Raw genomic sequence first — 24,930 nt, 5'->3', positions numbered from 1 at the left:
GACACACACACACATAGTAGATACATTCAGTTATAGGTGAGAGGTTAATCATGTTTGCTTGCAACTGCGGGCGTGCAGAAGTGGTATCTTACTGCAGAGCATGGTCTGTGGTTTTGGAGAAGCGGCAGTCAAAAGGTTGACAGGAAACATCTGCCATGAAGATAGAGATAATGTTCTTTTCAAACTGTGTTAAAAGTCATTGTGGTTTTGATTTGACGTATGTATGTATGTATCTGTGTGACGTTGAAGGGGCGTCATTAAATTCAAACCCCGATGGTATAAAATATCTGTTTATGCTTTGATTAGTCGGAGATCAGCGCTGTCTGCGTACGGCGCTGGTCCCCCCACGCCTGTGTTCATTAAAATCAATTGTTTGACCAAGCTCTTCTGGACCTGGTTGTTTGTACTCTCCTTCCTCAATATTTGAACCTTAACAATAACTATATGTATAGTGTATTATGTAGGTTTTAGAGCTGGGGGTAGAACTGCTGATGGCCTGGTTGTTATTTATGTTCCCCATGGTTCACCAGCTCTCACACAACATCAGCACCAATGATCCACGTCCTCATAAACCTCTGAATCAGGTCCTGAAGCAGTGACGTCCTGAGTGAAGACCTCACTGATCACATGACTCTGGTCACCTGGACTCAGTGTTTCTGAAGCAGTGTGCTGGGTTTTTAAAAATACGTGGCTGCTGCCTGATGTTGAGCCCACAGAGGAAGACGACTCACTCGCTCTTCTTCACTTCCTCCTTAAACATGTGGAAGGAGAGCAAAGTGCTGCCAGACTCTTATTTCTGACAGGAACAGAAGAAACCACAGCAAACTGGTCCAGTTCTTCATCTTCATCACAATCTGTTTATTTCTGATGGTGTCTTCAGTCTGAGGTTTGAAGTTTCCATGTCTGTGTGATGTGTGGTGTGAAGGCTGCTGGTTAAACTGGGACTCACTGTTTAAAGCACTGAGTGCTCATAGAGAGATGCTCCATGAGTCCCAGTACAGACTACAAACATGGTGGAAACTTAGCTTTGATATCCACACACTCTGCACGTCTGTGAGTAACTGTGATGAAGATGTGCAGAGATCTGTGTCCAAACAGGAGAAAGACTGTAAAGACTCTGTGCTTCTAACAGCCTCTGTTAACATATGTGAGGCTGTTTGTTGTTGTTGCCATGGAGCTTTTCACTGTTTGGGTCAGCAGGTCATGTGATCAGGTTTGTTCTGCTGGACGATGGTTCAGTGTCGGGTTTGTTTGCATTCATCAATAAATATCTAAATAAATCAAAGACTCCATGTTTGTTTTTTCATCATGTGACCTCTGCTCATCCATCTCTGTGTGTATCAGGATACATTTGGTTCATAATACACAGAAAAATCAGAGTTATTACCTGTAATAAATGTGAAAGATTCCTGCAGTGATAACCAGGCAGGACTGAAACACATCCAAGCTGTCACCACGGTAACAGCACCGCCCATCCACAGGTGAGGGGAGGAGCAAAAAGAGGGACTTTGACCATTTTATACTAAAAACACTCAACTAATGTTTCTAATATGAAACAAATAAGCCCACATTAATGTGAGCGTTTATTAAATAATAATAATGATGATTTCCTCCTGATCTCATTTCCACAGCAGAGAAAACTGTGGTGTATATTGAGGTGGAGGGTGTGGTCTGTGGCTCAGGTGTAGAGTGAGGGTGGGGTGCACCACAGCAGCATGCTGGGACTGCTGAGGGTGGAGGAGGGAGTGATGATGACATCAGAGCTGCAGCACAGAGACCAGTGAACACACAGTCTGTTCATCTTTGCATAGATACAATATACAGCACAATATTGAATGACAGACACGCTGTGGGAGCTTCCACAGATACACTGACGTCAGCATCCAGAGTCCTCCTGCTGCTCCCCCCTCAGAGCCCCGTGATCAGCACCAACACATTCAGTTAGATGACAGAGTCCAGCTGCAGCTAGAATCAGCTCCCCTCTGTGAACAACAGCACAGCGTCAGTGTTTCACACTCAGTGAAAGGAGGAAACAGCAGAAGAACACCATGTGTGCTACGTTTCCCAGGACACACTACAAACTGCACAAATACAGAGCAGCACGTGGAAGGACCTGGAGCTGCATTTACAGAGCTGCAGACAGCGTGATGTCCTGTATGGACAGGTGGAAGGAAGCAAGTCCTCAGCTGGAACACTCGTGTTTGTCCACAGACAGGAAACACAGCAGGAAACTTCCTCACAGAAGTGCAGCTCATGGATAACACACTTCCTGTCAGTCAGAATGAGGCTGCAGCCAAACACAGAAAGGTGTTTTTGTCCAGATGAGCCCAGAGAAGAAACACGAGTGTTCACAGACATCAGAAGCTCAGAGAGGTGAAACATGAGGTTGGAGTCCTCGTCAGCATCCAGAAGAGCTGCTGTGAAACCCTGAGTACTCATGACAGACTCTGATGGCACAAACACATCATGATTCAAACAGAAAGACAAACATGGAGCTCCTGATCCTCCTGCATGAGAACAAGCTGACATGAGCGCTGTGTCTGAGAGTGTCTCCCTGTCACAGTGACAATAACACAGCTGCTGCTCACAGTCATTAAACTGACCTGAGGTCAGCTGTGCTCCTTACATATGAACCATGTGACCTCACATCAGTGCTGTGGATGACTGTAGTCATAGAAGAGTAGAGCTGTAGCAGGTGGTGTGAGGAGGAGGTGGTGTATTCTAGTTAACGCAGTACTGAAACACTCCAGCAGAGGGCGCTGTTAAGTCCTTATTGTAACACAGTTACTGTGTGCAGTTAGACTTCATACATAATCTGCACTTATTTCCATCAGACATGCTGTCAGTAAATGATTGGTTTCTATTGATTCTACTTCCTGTTGACTCGTTTGATGACAGTGAAACAATCACAGCTGATTGTGTGATGATGTAAACTGTCACTGTTACATTCAGTGTGTGTGACATAATGTTAGTGCAGGCTGATAACAGCCTGGTTCTGTTAGAAACACATGAACGTGTCCATAGATCAGTGTGTGTTTAACATGAGAGCTTCAGCCCTGCTGATGTGTTAAATAAAGACATGCAGGAAAACTGATGAGACTCTGAAATAACTCTTTATATTTATAATGTAACTCTGCATCAAAAGAACAACAAAGGATCCCAGACAGGTTTCTGTGAACAAAGACCATTCTGATGTTTCTGTGTTTCTAACACTTTGACATTATTAGTAAACAGACTGCAGTGAGCAGCATTTATAAAGAGCTTCTATATAAAGATATGACAGCTGTTTGACAAGTTTATCACTCTGTGTTTGGACCTGATCAGTCCAGCTGTTTACTTGAAACATGTTCATTTACCTGTTCTGTTATATTCATGTTCTTGTCTCTGTTGAAAACACATTTTAATGTCCCTCAGATTTTTCTCCCAGATGAATAAATATAAAAATGACACAAACTGACTGCAGCTACTTTTTGTCCTTTCTGTCAAAAACCTTCATGTGACTCATGAGAGACACGTTTCAGCTGTTTGTGACAGATCAGAGGCCAACAAGTCATTTATAACACTTTCCATCATTGTTTAAAGTTCTCAGTGTTTCTGTGTTGCTGCGTATAGGATCTCCCAGCATCATCACTGTGCTGTCCAATCATTGTGTGCGAGGTTACCCTTATAGTGCGATGTGTGTTTGCACAAAGAGAAGCATGTGTGTCAAATATAAATAAGCACAGAACAGAAACAGCTGCTCGTTTCTTCTGTTTAGAGTCAAGTTAGTGTTTTGTGTCTTTGTTTGAGGCCTGATGTCGAGCAGAGGTGTGTGTAACTGCACTGCTCTGTTATATGTGTGAAGTGTGTGCTTCTCTTCAGCATCATCTTTGTCACTGCTGATTCCTTTGTGTCATCATGTGTTGAGAAGAGAGAACAGTTATAACGGAGGAGCAAAAGGAAGCCCTGAAATCTGCATCAACAAGGAAGTGTTGGCTCACCAGTGATCCCAGCAGAGCCACTGGTTTGGCTCCAGTTGGTATAGATTCAATGATGTTGCTGCTACAGATACATGTCAGCATCTTTATTGAATTTTATATGAAGCAGAAATGGTGTCATTAGGAGAAGAAGAGGAGAACAAGTCCGGCGAGGAGGCAGCAGCTCTTAAAGATGAAACAGCAGCTCAGCCCTGAGCTCAGAGAGCTGCACATGAAAAAGCTCCTCAAGCAGATCCTGTCAGAGGTTTGTCATCAACAGGAGGAACTGTTCACATCATAGGATGAAGATGCTGTCAGCTGGATGAAGAAGGTTATTTAATGCAAACGTTCACACTGAAGTCAAATTGTTGTCGTGTTGAACAGATTCATGTACTGATCGTCTCCAGAATGTTAGAAGAGCTTCAATGAATCATTAGAAACAACTTACAGCTGCACAGCTGTGTCAAACACATCTGTGTGTCATTGTGGGATTGTTGTGTTTCTACATGTGACACACGTCTAAAACATGCACACAATCTGAACACAAACAGGGACTCATGTGTTCCCACAGCCAGATGCTGAGAGCCATTTCCTTGTAGTCCTGTGTCTACATACATGAACCATTAGATGTTATTGGAATGATTGTCAGCTCTGATAGTTTCATGTGTGTTTAGCTGGACGCTGTTTGATCCTCGACATGTTTAAAGGTGTCCAGTCCTGAGACACTGGGGCTGGAAACAGCTGTGATGTCATTGGACTGTCACACAGACAGAAGTGCATGAAGTGAGCAGCCGAGGAGCCGCTGATGTTTTGGATTCAACAGCATTTGAAAGGTTGACACAGACACATTTGCACACAGAAAGCTGAATCTGTCATATGCCACAGTGAACTCACTGTTCAGTGTTTTTCAGGAAGCTTCTTAACTGCCTCTGCTGCCAAACAAGCAGCTGATGTCCTTGAGAAGAAGCTGAAGAAGTCTTCAACAACAAATACAGGAAGTGGACTTTCAAATACTAGATTCACTTTAGACTCACAGAGAAATGACTCAACCAGCTGTGTTTGACTCTATGAAAGGTCAGTGTGTGTCTGCACACAGACTGTTGTGTTGGACTGTTATTCAGTTGTCTGCTGAATGTTTTCAAATGTCTGCATCTCAGCTGTGATGAGGCTGGGGGTCATGGGAGGCCACCGTAGCAGCCTCTTCAACATCATGACATCATCATAAATGCTGCTGGACTGTCTGATGGGCTGACGGTGAAAAAGCCGTCGGGAAGGAAACAGAAGACATTTCAGAGGCTGCAGCAGATTTCTTTGATTCGGGGCCTTTTTCAGCTTTATTGGACAGAGCAGTGAAGATAAGTGACAGCAAAGCAGAGAGAAAGGGGGCGTGGCCCGGGTCAAAGCCAGGCCAGCTGCTCTCCACCTCGTGGTCACCTGCTCATCCTAGTGAGCTCCACCAGCAGCCCTTTCACACACTTTACACTGTCAAACACTGTGTGTGGACCTCAGCTAACAACAGGCTACATTTAAGTCTGGACTACATGCTTTTATATTGTTTTTATTCCATCAGCAGCTCAACATCATGAGCAGCTTTGACATAAAGACATCAAACTCAAGCTGACTTTAAACTACTTTTAATACAGGGGCTCAAAAACAACAACATCTTTATTATATATCAGGACAGAAAGTCATTTCATCTCAAAGGGAAACAGCTTTATTTGGAATAACCAGCACTATCAACTGGTTTGGGATCTCCACCAGTTTCATGTCTTTGCAGCTTCTCCAACAAAGTTCCTGTAAAATCAGCATGTTTGTCTTTATTGGTTTGATAGTGATTGATTATTCAGTCCCAATCTGCTGTCATCTAAAGAACAAAATGATGTTTCTATGAGTCACAAAGCTCCAGATGTTGTCGGCTTCACAAAGAAAACAAAGAACTTAAACACAAAGTGTTTGGAGCCAAAATGTTCCCAAGCTGCTCTTTTTGAAATGGCAGAGGTACAGTGGTGTCTAACAGCACACTGTGGAAGGCAAACATGTTATTGTTGGATGAAACTTCATGAATCCTTTGTAGATTTGAGCTGTTGGAGCCTTTCTTTTCTCTTCAGGTGTACAGATGCTGAGGAGGCAGGTGAAGCAGGTGGAGCTGTTGTGATGCTGCAGAGGGTGTGTCTTAGTAACTCTGTGAGGCAGAACTGGATCCAACATTGTGGATGTGTTGATGTTGGAGCCATTAAGAGTCTCTGGCCACACTGTAGGATTTCCCTTTGATCCACTGTGGGGGCATTTTGGAGTCTGTCAGTGAAACTCTTCATGTTTGTGTTTGACTCCAGTTTATAGAAACAGAGAAATGTGTCATGCTTTTGTTCGGCCTCCACAAATACACACATTTGTTCATTGGTTGGACTTTTTGGAAGGAGACACATTGAAAACCATGTTAATAAGATCTTGTTGTTTCCTGTGGATCCGACACAGAGAGTGGACTTCAGACAGAAAGCGTGGAAGAGATTTTAGAGGCCGTGTGTGGCAACAGGAAGTTTCTGTGTGTTTGCTGATCTTACATGTGGAAAACAACACGTGATGTTTGTGAAGTCCTACAATGATCATTGTTCTCACAGCATTTTGAGTGGGAACAGTTCAAACTGGGAGTAGTGGGAGTTATTTACTGATTGAAACAAGCTGAATGTTTCTGTGACGATGAAGATCAGCAGCTCAGCTGATCAATGAACTGACATCTATCAGTCGTTTCATGAGATGAAGTCATCAGCAGACATTTGTTCTGACTGTGTGATGAATGTCAGAACGTCAGGGCTCTGCTTTAGTCACTGCTTGATGATCATTGGCTCATTGTTGAATCCAGGGCCCAGTCTGACCTCTGACCTTTGCTGCAGGTCTTCTGTGTTATCTCCACTTTCATGTCTGATCTTCTGCTGTATCGTCCAAAATAAACATCTGGATCATTTCCAACACTTCAGCAGATCTTTAGTTTGGGCAGTGCAGCACAGAATAACACATATTGTACTATACTGCCCACTTCCTGATCTTATTGGATCTGTGTGTGAGGTTGGTGAAGGAAACACATGTTTACTGAGTGAGTCGCTGCCATTAGGAACTAGTTTTTATATCACAGCCTGGAAATCACACAGGACCATTTCTGCAAGTGAAAAGTCGTCATTGGAGGAAAATCATTGTGTAGTTTGTGCGACTGAAGAATTGTCCCAACTACATGTGCTGCTGACCCTTGACCTTTTCTTTAGGTGCACAGAGGAGTCTGTGGGAACATCCAGAACTGAGGCATCTTGTGTACAAACGTGTTCAGACCAGATGTCAAATGATGTCAGATGTCATCCGTGAATGGATGCAACTGTGGATCGTTCCAATAAAATGAGGCAGTTTTGTAAGTACAAGCCCACTACAACCCATCATCAACATTTTAAATTACATTATACATCTTCACTGATATAAAGCACCACTATTTTAACCTGATTCACTTTTTCCACCCTAACAGTTCATTCCTCAAATCAAACAAGATATTTGACCCTAAAAAAATGCATCAACAAATAATTTTGTAATAAAATATTTATTCTTCAACTTTTACAAGTGAAATCAAACAAGTGTGTTTAAGAGTGAAACCAGAGTGGAAGCTGCTCATATAGAGTCCAACCCAGGCTAAAGTAAGCTGAGTAGAGCAGCACCATCAAAGTGTCGGCTCTCTGAACACGGTGCAAGATCGCCATCTGCAGGACTAAACTAGTTTTTCTCGCCCTCCTCGTCAACATCAAGATGATGTCATCGTACAGCAACTGATTCCCTGTCCGTCTGGAACAAAGCATTTACATTAAAAAAGACATTTACAGAAAATACAAACACCAACAACACATCTCATCATCACATGATATTTTATTATTTATTATATTATATATTTTTATTGTACCATCAACATCAACAAATACCAGCATATTTTCTTTGAGATTGAGTAGAGTGGACCTTTCCCTTGGTTCACTTCCTGCTCGCAGCATCAGCTGACCTCTGACTTCCTGGTTAAGGTCTCTCAGCGTTGACTGGAATATCAAATCGGACTCACACCATGTTCTTGTAATGTGGTCATGTCTGTCCGCTGTTTGAAGAGCATCTCTGGCCTAAACACAATAGGAAGAACAACAACACGGCAAAAAAAACAACACATTTCCATATTAGATGAAGGGCACCGTAACTGGAAATGGTAACATTCATCTGATGCTGCTTTGGATTTATCTTCTGTTTTAGATCAACTTTGATCACTTCGAGCCATCTTAAGTCCGTTTGTTCTAACTTCTCACTAACATCTCGTATGATTTCAGATCCCTGCTGTTCCCCAGCTGCCCTGTAGGTTTGTGCTTTGACCTCCAGAGGGCGACAAATCAGCACAGACAGAGAGCTCCATTCAAACTTTGCTGCCATCAGGAATAATTCTTCAAATATAATCATCAGTGTTTGAGCAGTTATGATATCAGGGACAATCTAGACATGTGTGACAATACTGAACATGTCACATGACACACCTCAAACATCATGTGATCCACTCTCAGTCTGCACTTTCATTCATGACTTCAACAGGTTGAAATGAGCTTTGAAGAAACATTCAGTGAAATAAATCTTTCATGGATTCATGTGAGCAGCAGATGAACTTTACAAAGAATCAGTGGATTTATCTTCTGTTTTAGATCAACTTTGATCACTTCGAGCCATCTTAAGTCCGTTTGTTCTTCTCACTCACTAACGTCTCGTATGATTTCAGATCCCTGCTGTTCCCCAGCTGCCCTGTAGGTGGCCTCAGTGTGTCTCACACCATTTACAGATGATTACAGGTCGTTTACAGTTCAAACAGGTCCAACATAAGAAATATGCAGAAAATATCCTGCTATAACAGTTTGGGTCAAAGTGCAGATGTTCCAGATGTTCTGAGTCTGTCTGTGTTTCATGTTAACATGTAGATGTTGGACCAAAGTGAAGCTTTTTGATGTGACAGCAGGAATGTGAAGTGTAACTCTGAGCTGTAGGAAATGAAACTAAACGGACTTTTTCTCCTTTATTTATAGGAAAGTGTAGGAGAGCAACAGATGAACAAGCGTTACTGTAACAGGAAACATCAGAGGACCTTTATGTTCATCATCATCACTGTTTCCTTGTTCTGTCACAAACACACAACACTTCCTGCTCTCTCTCTGATGGATCTGATTGGCTGTTTCATTCACAGGAGGTCAGGGCGTCACACAAACAGCTTTAACTGCACAACGACACACTTTAAATCATCTGCAGACAAACCTGTGTGTTTGATTTATGAAGAAATAATAAAGACGTGTGTACAGCTGTCCATGAAGCAGCTTCTCACACAAACTCTGACACTTCAGCCACTTTAATTCCTGCAAAGCTGCGTAATAAAGAGCTGTGACTGCTATGAGCTGCTGATGATGACTGCATGAAGCTCTCAGCTGAAGCTTCTTTCATTTATTTTAATGTTAATGTCGCCTTTTTAAGTCTGTGTGAGGATTTTAATGACACACATTAAAGGAGCTTCTTTGATTAGAACCAAATTCATGTTGATTTTCAGCCTGAAATGATAAAAACTTTAATAATTCTGTTTATAATCATCAACCTGGAGACTAATGAAAAGTATAATAGTGAAAGAAAGCCTTTATTATTTGAGTAATGCCTGAATCTGCTCAGAGACGGAGACAACACAGAGGTGTTGATGACAGTTTGACATTAACTGAATTAAAAACAAAGTGCTCTTATTGTGAAAATCTGCCTCCTACTTCTTTAAATCATTTTTATGTATTTTTTAACCTCACAGTGAAACATTGAGGCATTAATCTGACACAGTTTGATCAGCAGCTGTGTTTTCACTGACGTTTCACTTTGATTTGTTCAGACTGAGCAGAGAGGATCGGTTCTCTGTGTGCGCACTGCTGAGAAACACAAGCTCATTTCTGCTGTTTCATGAAAAGTGTTATGGAGGAACAAGAAGTTCAGCCTCTAAACTCTCAGCGTGAGGACTGAGTGAAGAGTTTCAGAGCAGAGAGTTTTGGCTCACAGCTTTTAGCGTCTACACAAAGAGACGATTACGCACTTGATCTGAGAACATCTCCACCTCCTACAAACAAACTCTCCTACGAGCAGCTGTCACAACCACAACAGGCAGAAGACTGGATTTCTTCAGGTCAGATTTCATGCAGTTTGCATAAATTGTGTGTCACAGACTTTGTAGTTCACATTTGTGTGACTCGTTTAAATCTTCTCCTCCTGAAAGTGAAACTCTTACAAACACATCAGGCCACAACCTGCTGCAGGTTAATGATTGATCTGAAGGCAGCTGACCTTTGAGCAGGAACTTGTGAGTCTTTTATTGTGTTTAGCACTGCCAAGTGCTGGCCTCTGCTTCCACCATCACATTTACACTGGTAGGTTCAGCACTGCTGCCTGCTTCAGACTGAATCCAGCAGCACAAAGACACAAGTTAATAAAATCAGCATCTATTCCTTTATCACTGCTTTGTTACAGAGGAGAACAACGCTCCAGTAACGCGTAATCCGATTACTTTTTTCAAGTAACGAGTAAAGTAAGGGATTACTATTGCAAAAACAGTAATTAGATTACCGTTACTTTCCCGTAGGAACGCTGCGTTACTGCGTTACTAAAACCGTGATTTTTTTGCGAGAATGTCTCACGACAGTGACGTAAGCGAGTGCGACGTTAGTGACAACAGCTGTGTGCAGATCAACAATGGATCACATATCGAGTGCAGAGAGAGTATGAGCGTGCAGCGTTTAAAGCGTGGAAGTACTGACCTTACTTTGAGTTTGATTCCATAAAAAGTGACAAAAACATTAGTGTCCGCTGTGCGTGGGAAGAAAACTTCTTTTTACAGCGAAAAAACCCCTAAACTTCCAACAAGCACCGAGTAGCTACGACGTAATGGGAAACTCACAGAGAAACTCGCGGATTCTTCCACTGACCGCGGCACACCTGCACCAGGGTAAACCTCCGCCTGCCCCACTCCTGCTTTACAGGTGAAAATAGAGCAACAGGACCGCTGAGTCTGTGACTTTATTTATTTTCTGCTGTGTTTTACTTGCATCTATTTGAAAGACTGAGTGTAAACACACAAAATATTTTATTTTATGTGCTGGAATGTGCAGAAAATAGGTTTAAATGTTAAACTAATTTATTCAAGTCAGAGAATGTTGCAGATAATTAAATGTTTGCTTGATGCATAAAGTTAAAAGATTAAATCTAATAAAACAAGTTTTAAAAAGAGACTTTTCCATTTGATTACATTTTGTATGATGGATTATGCAGAAAAAGTAGAATTGGGCTGAAAGATCTATCACTTTATCACCTACTCAGGTTGGAAATCATGTTTTTAAAAAGTAACTAAGTAACTAATTACTTTTGAAAATAAGTAATCAGTAAAGTAACGGGATTACTTTTTTGGGAAGTAATTAGTTACTGATTACTGTTTTCAAGTAACTTGCCCAACACTGGACAGAGTGTTGGCTTCATCACCGACACACGTCACCACATCAGGAAACAGCTGGTTCAGTGAGTATTTAAGGTTCACTGCAGACAAACTGGAGAAAAACGAATCACATGAAACATTTGTTACTGGTTTCTGACCTCGTCGTAGAGACTCACATACCTGTGTTCTGCTATCAGTGTGATCACATGTGCTGGTACAGTTTGCCAGGTTGACCCATGTAACCTCCACTATCCTGTAGACGTGGAATATGTTTCACATATGGATCGCTTCATTACTCGACTATGACTGTGTGCTTCACAGGTGCTTACTGAAGTGCTGCTTTACACAAAACCAGACAGTAAAAATAAGAACTGCAGGTCCAGACCACAGGTTTATGTGTTGATAATGATGATGTGCAGTCACTCATTGTCACAGGATACTTCCTGCAATGATGCTACAGGTCACGCAGTTCTGCAGAGGTGGAGGAAACAGATGCTTTTCCTAACAGAGACACTTTAATGACTTAAAGAATCTAACTGACACACAAACCTCAGTTTGTCTGACATTCATGAGAGTAAATGCTCCTGAATGTTCTGTTAGTTCACTGGATGGTCACCTGACTTCAAATGTAAAGATCCCTGAGACAAACTCTCACGAGTTCAGCGGCGACACGATCGCACAACCAGCCGCGACGTTAAAGGCCGACGCGCTCACTACCTTTGGTTACAGCTCTCAGCTCACACGACATACACAAAAATAATGACAACACGAGTCCTCTGTAGGACGTCACTGTGGTTTACTGACAATGTTCTCAACAACAGACGCACAACCCTGGTTTGGTCTGGTTATTTGTGTTGTACGGCTTCGTTGGTCTGACGAGCTTTTAGGGATGTCAGCAGAAGGATTTCACGTGCTGAGGTCATATTTATGAATCAACCTGAACAGCTAATACTTTACCTCTTTATTTTATAACACATATGAACACGTTATAGTAGATTTGTGCAATGTGTGTTTCACGTCTTTATGGGCGTATAGATCTGTAAACAGGCTGATGGGTGTGTGTCTGTTTATTGTAGCGGTGCAGAAATGTTAAAAATGATGATAATAACAACACTTCTCACATCAGGCTACAACACAAACCTCCTGATAGCTGCAAACACCAAAACCCCCAACGACAGGCACACAAAGAGTGAGCAGGGACCCACCCTGACAGCATGTGAGCCTCCTACTACGACTCACTGTGGAGCAACACAACACCAGGAGACGGAGGATATGAGAGAGGATACAGCTGCTGTGGGGGAGCAGCCACACACTCCACAGGAGACGACGGGGTGAGAGATGGTTCGGTGCTCCTAACATCATGTGGACGCTCGTCTGCACATAAACAAACCTCACCTAACCCCACCTCCTTTCTCTTTTTGCAGGGTGGGGTGCTCCATCCTTACACACTTTGCACCACGTGGCGCTCCATCTATTCGTTTACCTTCTTGGGTCTCTTCCTCCTCTGTCCCAGCCCGTTGAGGCGATCGCTGGGGTCCAGCCTGTAGTGGGAGTGGCTGTCCTCGCTCATCCTGTCCCCGTCCACTCCGGGTTATTCCTTTCTTCTTTCTGTCCTCTGAATCGAGCTGACCTCTCTCCTCTCTGGTCCTCGCTCTCTGAGCCGGCGGAGCATGAGAGAGAGGAGTGGTTGGGGAGAGGGAGGGGAGACGAGCGAGGGAGGGAGGGAGCACAATGGTGTTGCCATGGCAGCAGCTGCCACCAGTGTTTATCTGGAAACGTCGCTGGCAAACCAGAATAGTTGCCACACGTTGCCACACTCGCACACTCGGCAGCCACACGTTTGTGTGCGACCTGCCCGTGGCTTCCTCGTTACAGACACACCGAGAGGAAACGCTCAGACACAAGGCCGAACATGAACGAACACTCGTGTGTGGGAGGAACAGGGCACAGACTCCACGCCGTCGTTAAAGATGGCGTGTGTGCTAAACGGAGCTGTGCGCTGATCGATCAGTCAAGTGAAAAAAACAAAGGAAGCTGTCTGGATGGAGTTTGCTGCTCCCACTAATCAAAGAGATGCATCACAGCTGGAGCTGATTGATGCACGAGCCACCGTTTGCACAATCCCACCGACTCCACGCTTGTGTTTCCTTTCTGCACCATGTTGTTAACACTGACCCCACACGGTGTTCATGAGCTAAAGAAATCAGGATGATTGATTGATTTCACTGACTCGTCTGCACAAAGCATTTTGTAGGTTACAGCATGAAACGACTGCAATCTCCACATTTACACGCACAGTTTCTGTTTTACTCTCAAACTGATCAATAACAGCTTTCCTGTGTAACAAACACACAAAATAAAACAACTGTACCACCAATCAAACACAAGGAAAATAAATGATATTGTGAGTTCAGCAGTGGGTCTGTGACCGGTGTGTAAGAGGACGATAGATGAGTGGGTGTTTGTAGAAACAACCTTTGTGATTTAAATGTGAGACAGCAAAGCGTCAGACAGAAGCCTGAGCTGAATATTTCCTGTGATATGAAGTCACCGTGTTTGGGTCGGTCAGTCGACTACTACTCAGTGAGTGTCCCACACACACACAGACCCACACAGACCCACACACAGACCCACACAGATCTTAATGATGGCCTCAGGCTTTGAGCTCCCACTAACAGCAGGTCATAGCAGCATCCCATTAATAGTGATGAAAAATGCAGCTACAGCTGCTTTTCCACTACTGGAAGTTAATCAGGTCAAAGCTGGAGCTTCACCCTGTTCAGACTGAACCATGTGAGCCGGCCTCACTCCACAGAGGACGCCTCCAGGACAAACGTGGGCTCCATCGAGGCCCACAGCTGCTGTGACATCGTGGACGTGTTCTTTAGCTTGTTTTTCAAACAATCTCAGCAAACGTGCCAAAATCATCTTCAGTGAGACTCTGTGGCACACAATCCAAAAACAAAGAAGGCTAAAGGACATGCTCTGTCCTCTGTGTGACCCACAGTCGTGGCTCAAATGTGGGACTGTGGCCTGGTGTGACCTGAACACTGTGGGAACCTGAGGGGCAAATCTGAGGATTTCATTTGGCTTTTTCATTAGAGATAAGATGGATTATGTGAATGAAAAGGCAACACACACACACACGTAGGGTAGCTGTAGCCCGACTGGCTCATCTGCTAATCAGAGGGTTGCTGGTTCGATACCTGGGATCCAAAGTGCAAACTCTTGATGAACGAGTCTACTTTGTGTGCATCTGAGGTTGAAGCGGAGCTGGTTTCAATAAACTGCTAGTTTCCCTTTCATACTCCTGAAGGACGTTCCTCACAAAGAGCGAGGCAGCAAGTCTGTGCAGGTCCTCAGAGTTTCATCTCTCACCCAGTTCCAAGCCCAGTTTGTGTCCCAGATACATGCCGCTGATGGCCAGGAAGTGACATCACTGGATCAGTTATGAGAGCGAACCCTTCAAGACTCAAACCTGCCTGGCAACGAGGGAAACGGCTACACAGGAAGTCCAGTGACGGGGTGCAGATGTTCCATCACCGGGATGTCATCGCTTGTTGTGTTTGCGTCACGGGACTTCCAGGTTGTGTTGCTGTAACAGCCCCACCCACACTGAGGTGGTGCTCAACTGTAACTGAGAGACAGAGTCGAGTAGAGCTGAGGCAGTTATGTTCTACTGGAAAAGAGGCGACTGTGGCTCAGGACGTCAGTCGGTAGTTCGATCCCCGGCTGCTCCAGTCTGCGTGCCAAAGTCACCTTGGGCGGGATACTGGCCCCTGTTGCTGCCAGTGCTTTTATTAGATGCTCTGGAACTGGTTTAGTGCTTAGGGAGGGTAGAAGAGTGCTGTATAAGAACCAGTGCATTTACCATTTACCATTACTCTGGTTGCCAGTTTGCTACGGTCACCGGCGGTTTGTACAGAGGACACAGACCTGTATGTGAACAGATAGGGAGAGTGTTTAACTCCAGAGGAAATGTTGGTTTAAGGTGCTGCATGTTCCACATGTGCACTGCACATCTGCAGCTAGTAGCTGAGGAGTGGTTTCCACGCACGCGACGTCCATAACCCCTCTGTCCTCCACAGGGGCTGAGATCCAGCTCTTTGGGCCCTCACAACCCCAACATCGCTCTCACACACAGCACCTGCTCCGGTCAGCTGATTAGACAGCTCATTGTGTGTGTGCGAGGTGAATTAAGGTTATTATAAAGGACATTCAGATATCATCTCTCATCTGGGAGAGCAGCCAGCAGCTGCAGGAGGTGAGCATCCAACGACATGATGAACCCAAAGACTCCAGCTCAGCCAAACTACAGTTACAGATTACAGTTACACTCCTAACTGTTCCTGCAGTATTTAAGAAAGACGTCAGTGATTCAGACCAAAACTGCTCTGCTAACTTCACATTTACTAAACATTAATGTTCCCAACACAGATTTACATGAGAATGACAGGACATCATAGCCCCCCCTGCCCCCCCTGATATTACATCACTTCAATCCCAAACAGAAGGAAAGGAAAGATCAAATCTGTCTTGAACCTCTGCTTCAAAGTTACAGGAACACTGGAGTCACTCTCACTGTCAGAGACCTCAGTGTGTTGGAAGCTGCTAGAAGAAGCAGATGGGGGAGAGGAAGAGGAGGGCCACGGTGCTGATCTGAGGAAGTCTTCTGATCAAACCACAGCAGACCAACAAGCCCGACGTCGTTCTGATCCAACATGAAGGCTTCCATCTGTCTATTCTGTCACATCGCACACGTCTCAAGTCATCCTGTTCAACCCATCACAACATAATAGTAACAATAAAACAAAGGCAGTGGAGCGTTCACCACGAGCTTCTACAAAAGTGCACGTTCATTTTAATAAAACTGTTTTTACAGCAGTGTGCGAACATTAATATGTTGTAACCAAACGTTTGTTACACCAGCTGCACTGAACCTGTGGAGACTGGAAGTTATTTGCTGCTGGTTTGTTCAGACCTGTTACTGCACACCTTGCATAGTTTGCATAGTTTCCTTCACTGCATGCAAAGAGACGAGGCGGGTGGAAACCTGCGACCCTGAACACATCACCAGTCCATCACAGTCAAACACTCACGGCTGTAATCTATTTCAAATCAAAGTGTTTGCACGGTGAGAAGAAGCTGGCGTCGCTGGGGGAGCGTGCGCCCGGCTGCACTTAAACACAATCTTCATTGGTGCTGTGAAACATCCACGTCTCACTTCATCTGCAAAGAAACCTGATGCATCGCTTTGGAAATATTTGAAATCCCTCATTTGTCACTATGCACGACGAGTCGACCGGCTGACCAACCTCAGGTTATGCAGCGAGTGCTGAGAAGCAGCTAAATGGCTGCAGTGACTTTATTCCCTGAGTGGGTGTGTGTGCATGAAAGCCAAAGGGGGGCTGTGTAAGAAACAAGGGGAGTCTCTGTTGTGCTCACAAAGAGGAAACCAAGATCTGGATTTTATGGCCGAAAGAAGAAAACATCTTTTCAAAGTTTCCCAGGCCCACTGTGGAGACGCCCACAGCTCCCAGTGACACTGACCCACACTGACACCACCTCCATTCCTCACTGTGATAGGCCGGGAGGAGAAGATCCACACACACATTCACATCAGGACAAAGTCCCACATTCCCCTGTGCCACACACACACACACACACACACACACACATACGTGTTTTCATGATATATCAGTACCTATGACAAAAATGTGACAAATGGGAACGTGCCTTTCCGAAGGTCCTAGAGGCATGGGAATCACAAAAAATTTGACCCATGCTTCCAGGAACACGCCCATCTGTTGAGATTTTGGCTAGGGTTAAATTTTGGTCAAACCTGAATTTACTGCTACTTATGAGGACACTGTCAGGTTTATGTGACTTATGAGTACCATAAGGTCACACACACTGATATTTCATGTTTAGGTGAATTGTGAAGCCCATGGATACACACATAATTTTCAAGTATACATGACTTATAAGGACCAGGTAAGGGTAGGGTCTGTATTTTCAGCTTGGCTCCTTTTGAGATTACAATATAATAGGCATGGATGCACAATAGTAATGCTCACCAGTCGGGTAACTTCTGACAGAAATATCAGACATTCATGTGTTAATACAACACAGTAAATCTGAGCTGTATAGAGACTTAAAAAGAGACATAGCTCAAAAATGTGGTCAGTCTACTTTTTAAGTCTTAATATTGTATTGCATTAATTTTGCAGTGAATGTTTATGTGAATAAAAACATGGAACATTTTCTGCCTTTCTTATTTTTTAATTACAAAATGCACCCATAATAAACAGATTTATGGGTATAAACAATGCAATGCAGAGACCTGTAATACTGAAATAACTGTGAGTGACCTGCAATACTGAAATAACTGAGAGTAACAAACTATCTCCCTTGAGTATTAACTTATGATGGCAAAAACCAGGAGAAAGGACTGAGTAACTTTGTCTGTTGGGTTAGTAATGACTAAGTCAAAAATTTAAAAAAAATAAAAATGAAAATCAAGTTAATTTTAACTGATGCAGCATTCCTGAACCTGCATTTTGTAATTTTATTTATTCATCTTTCTTTTCAATGCTACGATCCTGTTGTGGATGTAATACTTTATGGCAACCCAGTCTCTGCCTTTCAGAGCTGCCGGCTCTGCTTGGATGCAGGAGTCACATTCCTTTTTGCCAGGTACTTTGCAGCTTGTTATGAAATGAAGTAAGTGCCGCTCAACAGCCTTTACTTCATCATCTGTCCACTTGCACCTTGCCTTCCCAGCTGTCATAAATGGAAACAAAAAATATATATCTTAATGCGAATGTAAGATAAGAGAGAAAATATTCTAGTTTCTAATGTGAATACAAAATGTTCTTAAACCTTGCTTTCTACTGGAGCACTTTAAAGGAGCAATAAGCACAATTCATCATACTTAGGTTGAAGGAATTAAAAATGGCTATGTGAATAATTAGAGGTGTAATTTCATCTGGAGTACAGCATGAAGTCACAATCCCTCTCTCTGTGTTGATCTCCAGCCATAGACTTTGGTTTGGTTTACAGGCAGTGCAAAACAGCACACCTAGCAGTGAAAAGATATTGCTTAATGCTCCTTCAAGGATGCTTGGGATGAACCATTTGAAGTGCTGTGTTCTGCTGGGAATCAAAGAAGATGAAACGGATTATGATAAAAGCTCTTAATAGTGTCATGCCTGAAAAGAATAAACATGTCCATTGATAACAAGTATATTCACTTAAAACATTTTGTATATGGGTACCTTTACCCTTTCCTGGTGCAGTGTTGCTGATGTTTTTGCTGTCCAGGGTGGTTGAGGCAGAAGCGCCCTCCATATTGTCCAGGGTGGTTGAGGCAGAAGCGCCCTCCATATTGTCCAGGGTGGTTGAGGCAGAAGCGCCCTCCATGTTGTCCAGGGTGGTTGAGGCAGAAGCGCCCTCCATATTGTCCAGGGTGGTTGAGGCAGAAGCGCCCTCCATATTGTCCAGGGTGGTTGAGGCAGAAGCGCCCTCCATATTGTCCAGGGTGGTTGAGGCAGAAGCGCCCTCCATATTGTCCAAGGAAGCTGAGTAAAGTGTGTGGCTTTGGTTCCCAGAATTCTTGGTCCTTGAGCCTTTGAAAAGTAACAGTGAAATATGAGAATTAATGCATTTTTTGTTTGCATTGTAGGCAAAGTCAGCATTGGGCAGTGTGTAATTTTACATTTGATATGAATATTTTACATGTGAACATAATCTACTAATAATACTCATCAATACTCAGGCATCTCCCTAGAAACACATTACTTGCATGCACTACCTCTCAACTTGTGTGCCTAATCTCACAGAAGTGGACCTCCTAATCCTTATATTTAATATTTGCCTTTGTATTGCTTATTTATGCATTTTGCCAGACTTCAATGTATCCAGATCTTTTAGTACCATATTAATGAATGGTGTCTACCATTCTGTCTAATTTATATACTGCTGTCCATCTAACATGACATGAACCTATTAACTGTCTCCAGTCTCATAACTTAAAGATATTATCACACACTGGGCAAGTCAAGATACCTTTGTGTTGTTGAGGGTCAGTGATGGTTTCTCCACTGGAATCATCATCACTTGTAACTGCTTCATCTTGTTGGGGAAAAATAATCAAGACAAAATATTTATATTAGAATCTGCTGAACATTCACAAATGTTATATTCAAAGATAACTATGTTTCAAAAAAAAAGAAAGAAAAAGAATTCACCATCAGGATTGATCACGATGTCATCCAGCCCTTTCCCCTGCAGGTCAGACAGTTTTCCTTTCTCCATTGCAATCAACAGTTTGCTGACTTTTGCAAGCTGCAGGGTACTCTCTGGAAGCCGGTAGAATTCTCGATGGACACGGATGTCGTGTCCGAGAAAGGTGGCAAGTTGATCCATTTCATTTTCTTTTAGATTTAGTACTGTGGACAAAGTGGCAACTTGTTTCCGCAATCTTGTTGAGGTAAGGGCCTCTGGGTACTTTGCACCACATTTATTTGCATACTTGCGAAAGCAGTCAGAGCCTCTGTAATGGGAAAGGACACCTGGGCGTGCAAACAAGTACACATTCTCTGTGTGGACTTGACACTCACTTCTGGCTTTTGCGAGGAGCTCCATTGCAGTGATCATGTCAGGTGTGAGAAGCACAGGTACCATTCTTGATCTTTTACCACGAATCTCAACTCTGTCAAAGTGCTTTGCAAGTTTCCTTTCAAACTCAGTTAGGCCGATCATAATGTCAGGATTCAACTCTGTGCGATTCCGGGATGTAAAAACCTGGAGCTCCATTTTTGAAACTTCTCCTTGCCTTTTTCTGTTAAATAGCACTACCTGCGTCAAAGTCACTTGAGCAAGATTTCCGAAGGTTGTGCTGTTGGGTTTTTCCTCAAGGTCCTTCATGTACATTGCGGACTTAGTAGCAAGAAACTTATGCAGCAGTGACACATCCTGTGTAAATGGCAAAATCTGTGGTTTATTCCATTTGGCTTGTTGAAGTGTGCCCAATGCAGCAGCTGAAATGGACTCTGACCACTTTTTTTCATACAGAGTGGCAAACTGCTTGGCTGACTCTGCAACATCATAGCGATTTGCAATGATGGCTTTACACTGCACAATGCTTGCAACTTTAGCCAAACTGTGTCCCAATTTCAAAGCCAAGGATGGGGTTTTATATGAGTTGCTCTCCTGCTCATAACCAGCAACAGCTCTGACTGCTTGTATGACATGGGGAAAGTTAGTAGGCATAACAAGGTCTTCTGTGCTCTTCAAAGGTGTCATAGCTCTGGCGGTTATCAATAACCTTGCGATCTCTCTCATTTTTTGGCGTATGTAATCATTCCTTTTCTCATTTGGTTTTCTGCCATTGTACAGTGACTCACCAAGGCTAAGAATGTCTCTTTCACTCGTTACTACAAAGGAAATGTCATCCTGATTCATTTCACAAGCAATCTTCCATACAGCTTCATGAACTTGATCAGGTTTCGGTAATTGCAGATGCATCCGTCTTTGCCCAGAGGGAGCTTCCTCATTAAACCTCTGAGGGCACCTTCTCACATGCCTCCAAAGGCAATTTCTTGCATATAGTCCTTGACAAAATTTACAATGACGGTAGTCCTCAGATCCTGTTGCAGTAGTGGGTCTTCGACAAGCAACCATTTCTCCAGCACCAGAAGTTGCCACAGTAGCATTATGGTTAAAGTTTCCCCTCTTCTTAATAGAGCGCAACAAATCTCTTCTTTTGCAGGATCTTTTATCATAACTGAAGGCGCTTGCAACTTCCGGCACATTACCGTGGGCAGATTCAAGGTGTCTTGCCAATTTAGCAATGGCCTTTTTACAATATAGACAGTATTGCTTCTTGTTGTACTTGCTTTGTCTTTCCGTGTTTGGCAAAGGTAGGACTTTTATGGAGCTGTTTTTAGGTGATGTGACCCCTGATGAATCAAAACTGCGGCTTGTTACCGAAGTACTGTGACTGCTACTTCTCAGTGACAAACTAAATGTTGTAGGTTTCTCTGAACTGGTGATCTTCCCACTGTGTCCTGAAGCCGTCTCCAATGCCATGTCATTTAACGTATTTTGGGGAACCACAGATTCTGTGATTTTCATGTCCACACTATGGAGACTTGTGGCAGTTCCTCTGACACATGAATCTGGGAAATAGTCTTTATCTTCATAATCCGTACAATCTGAGAATTCATCAGTAGAGATCTGAACGAAAATGGAGAAAAAGCATCTTTGTATTTATTAATAGCTAGAATGTCATTCCCCCTCCAGTAGCAGAACATTCTGCAATCCATGACTTGATGAAAATGCATTCATGTAGTAAATATGCATAATTACATAGCATAAACAATTTGAATGAAGAAGAAAAAGGCAGCTGGCTTACCTGCTCTGAGGTAGCTGTCTGGTGAAAGGTGAGAACTCGAGATTTTTGTCTGGCCTTACATGAAACGTAACAAATTCAATGTTTGTAATTATAATTCATTTGAAAACTAACTCAAAATTATTATGCAATTCAGTATACTGTAAAAAACATTGCTAGTAGGTTAAGAAATGAAAAACAATGCATTGTAACTTAATAGTGAGAATGATTTAACATACATATCACACACTTTGTGTCATGTCATTTTGACATAAAATCTTGGGTGAAAATTCATTTGTGAACCCTGTCAATCATTAATTATATTTGCTGAGATGAAAGGCTGCATTGAGTTCACATATATGTCACAGATACATTAGTGAACATTATTGACAGGAGGATCTGAGTTCCTTATTCTAGATATTATAGAAACTTAACACAGTACAGTTCTGCTACCCAACAATATGAGGACAGTGTAACACACACACTAGAGTTGTTGGTCCAACCATATGAGGACGTATTCTGAAACACACTCATGTTCTTCACAGCTTGAAACAATATGAGGACATGACGACTGAACACATGTAGAGCTCATGTTCCTGACTTCTAACTTGTCCTGCTGTTGTCAATAAAAGCTCTAAACCCAACACTGATGTAAAGCCATCTATTTCCCCAGAAATCCAATCATGTAAACTGATCAGCTTCAGGTTAAATGGACAAAAACATGCGTAAAAGGACAAAAATATTAAATTTAATTGGAATAAAGACCAAATTGATGCTTTAAAGGGAAAGTTTGGACTAACAACTGGTATAGCCAATTTCCTTCTCCTAATGCTGATTTTGGGAAACTTTCACTCAAACTGATTGTTTTAAAACAATCAAAGTGCATTTCATTTATGCACTAGGCCCAACTGACTCATATACTTGATTCCAAATACAAAAATTTATGCGTAACCTGTTGGAGGAATGAAGTGGATTTGTCACTCACTTCTTGGTCTGTAGGAGGTTGGGACAGGGTCTCAACACTTGGTGTCTGCAACAAAAGACAACAATATAATGTCAGAAACATTCTGTACTACAAATGCTGACTAGCTCATTAACTACAGATCATACTTGTTTCAGTGAACATTATTACAGAAGGATCTGACTTCCTTATGCCAGATTCTATAGAAACTTAACACAGTACAGTTCTGCTACCCAACAATATGAGGACAGTGTAACACACACACTAGAGTTGTTGGTCCAACCATATGAGGACGTATTCTGAAACACACTCATGTTCTTCACAGCTTGAAACAATATGAGGACATGACGACTGAACACATGTAGAGTTCATGTTCCTGACTTCTAACTTGTCCTGCTGTTGGCAATAAAAGCTCTAAACCCAACACTGATGTAAAGCCATCTATTTCCCCAGAAATCCAATCATGTAAACTGATCAGCTTCAGGTTAAATGGACAAAAACATGCGTAAAAGGACAAAAATATTAAATTTAATTGGAATAAAGACCAAATTGATGCTTTAAAGGGAAAGTTTGAACTAACAACTGGTATAGCCAATTTCCTTCTCCTAATGCTAATGTTGATTTTGGGAAACTTTCACTCAAACTGATTGTTTTAATACAATCAAAGTGCATTTCATTTATGCACTAGGCCCAACTGACTCATATACTTGATTCCAAATACAAAAATTTATGCGTAACCTGTTGGAGGAATGAAGTGGATTTGTCACTCACTTCTTGGTCTGTAGGAGGTTGGGACAGGGTCTCAACACTTGGTGTCTGCAACAAAAGACAACAATATAATGTCAGAAACATTCTGTACTACAAATGCTGACTAGCTCATTAACTACAGATCATACTTGTTTCAGTGAACATTATTACAGAAGGATCTGACTTCCTTATGCCAGATTCTATAGAAACTTAACACAGTACAGTTCTGCTACCCAACAATATGAGGACAGTGTAACACACACACTAGAGTTGTTGGTCCAACCATATGAGGACGTATTCTGAAACACACTCATGTTCTTCACAGCTTGAAACAATATGAGGACATGACGACTGAACACATGTAGAGTTCATGTTCCTGACTTCTAACTTGTCCTGCTGTTGTCAATAAAAGCTCTAAACCCAACACTGATGTAAAGCCATCTATTTCCCCAGAAATCCAATCATGTAAACTGATCAGCTTCAGGTTAAATGGACAAAAACATGCGTAAAAGGACAAAAATATTAAATTTAATTGGAATAAAGACCAAATTGATGCTTTAAAGGGAAAGTTTGGACTAACAACTGGTATAGCCAATTTCCTTCTCCTAATGCTAATGTTGATTTTGGGAAACTTTCACTCAAACTGATTGTTTTAATACAATCAAAGTGCATTTCATTTATGCACTAGGCCCAACTGACTCATATACTTGATTCCAAATACAAAAATTTATGCGTAACCTGTTGGAGGAATGAAGTGGATTTGTCACTCACTTCTTGGTCTGTAGGAGGTTGGGACAGGGTCTCAACACTTGGTGTCTGCAACAAAAGACAACAATATAATGTCAGAAACATTCTGTACTACAAATGCTGACTAGCTCATTAACTACAGATCATACTTGTTTCAGTGAACATTATTACAGAAGGATCTGACTTCCTTATGCCAGATTCTATAGAAACTTAACACAGTACAGTTCTGCTACCCAACAATATGAGGACAGTGTAACACACACACTAGAGTTGTTGGTCCAACCATATGAGGACGTATTCTGAAACACACTCATGTTCTTCACAGCTTGAAACAATATGAGGACATGACGACTGAACACATGTAGAGTTCATGTTCCTGACTTCTAACTTGTCCTGCTGTTGGCAATAAAAGCTCTAAACCCAACACTGATGTAAAGCCATCTATTTCCCCAGAAATCCAATCATGTAAACTGATCAGCTTCAGGTTAAATGGACAAAAACATGCGTAAAAGGACAAAAATATTAAATTTAATTGGAATAAAGACCAAATTGATGCTTTAAAGGGAAAGTTTGGACTAACAACTGGTATAGCCAATTTCCTTCTCCTAATGCTAATGTTGATTTTGGG

The 24,930-nt window shown here is 42.5% G+C and overlaps 1 protein-coding gene across 1 annotated transcript in view; it reads left to right on the top strand.

Annotated features, from left to right (window-relative positions):
* The window catches only part of LOC146634302 (protein NLRC3-like), a 263,712-nt gene that overhangs the window by 73,226 nt on the left and 165,556 nt on the right, over positions 1 to 24,930 (top strand). The window lies entirely within an intron of this gene.

Source organism: Diplotaxodon limnothrissa, linkage group LG3, assembly GCF_057381915.1.
Source record: "Diplotaxodon limnothrissa isolate DT_005_m linkage group LG3, D_limnothrissa_male_GT1.1, whole genome shotgun sequence".
Lineage (NCBI taxonomy): Eukaryota > Metazoa > Chordata > Actinopteri > Cichliformes > Cichlidae > Diplotaxodon > Diplotaxodon limnothrissa.
Note: the sequence above shows the minus strand (reverse complement) of the source record. Positions and strands in the feature narration are given on the sequence as shown.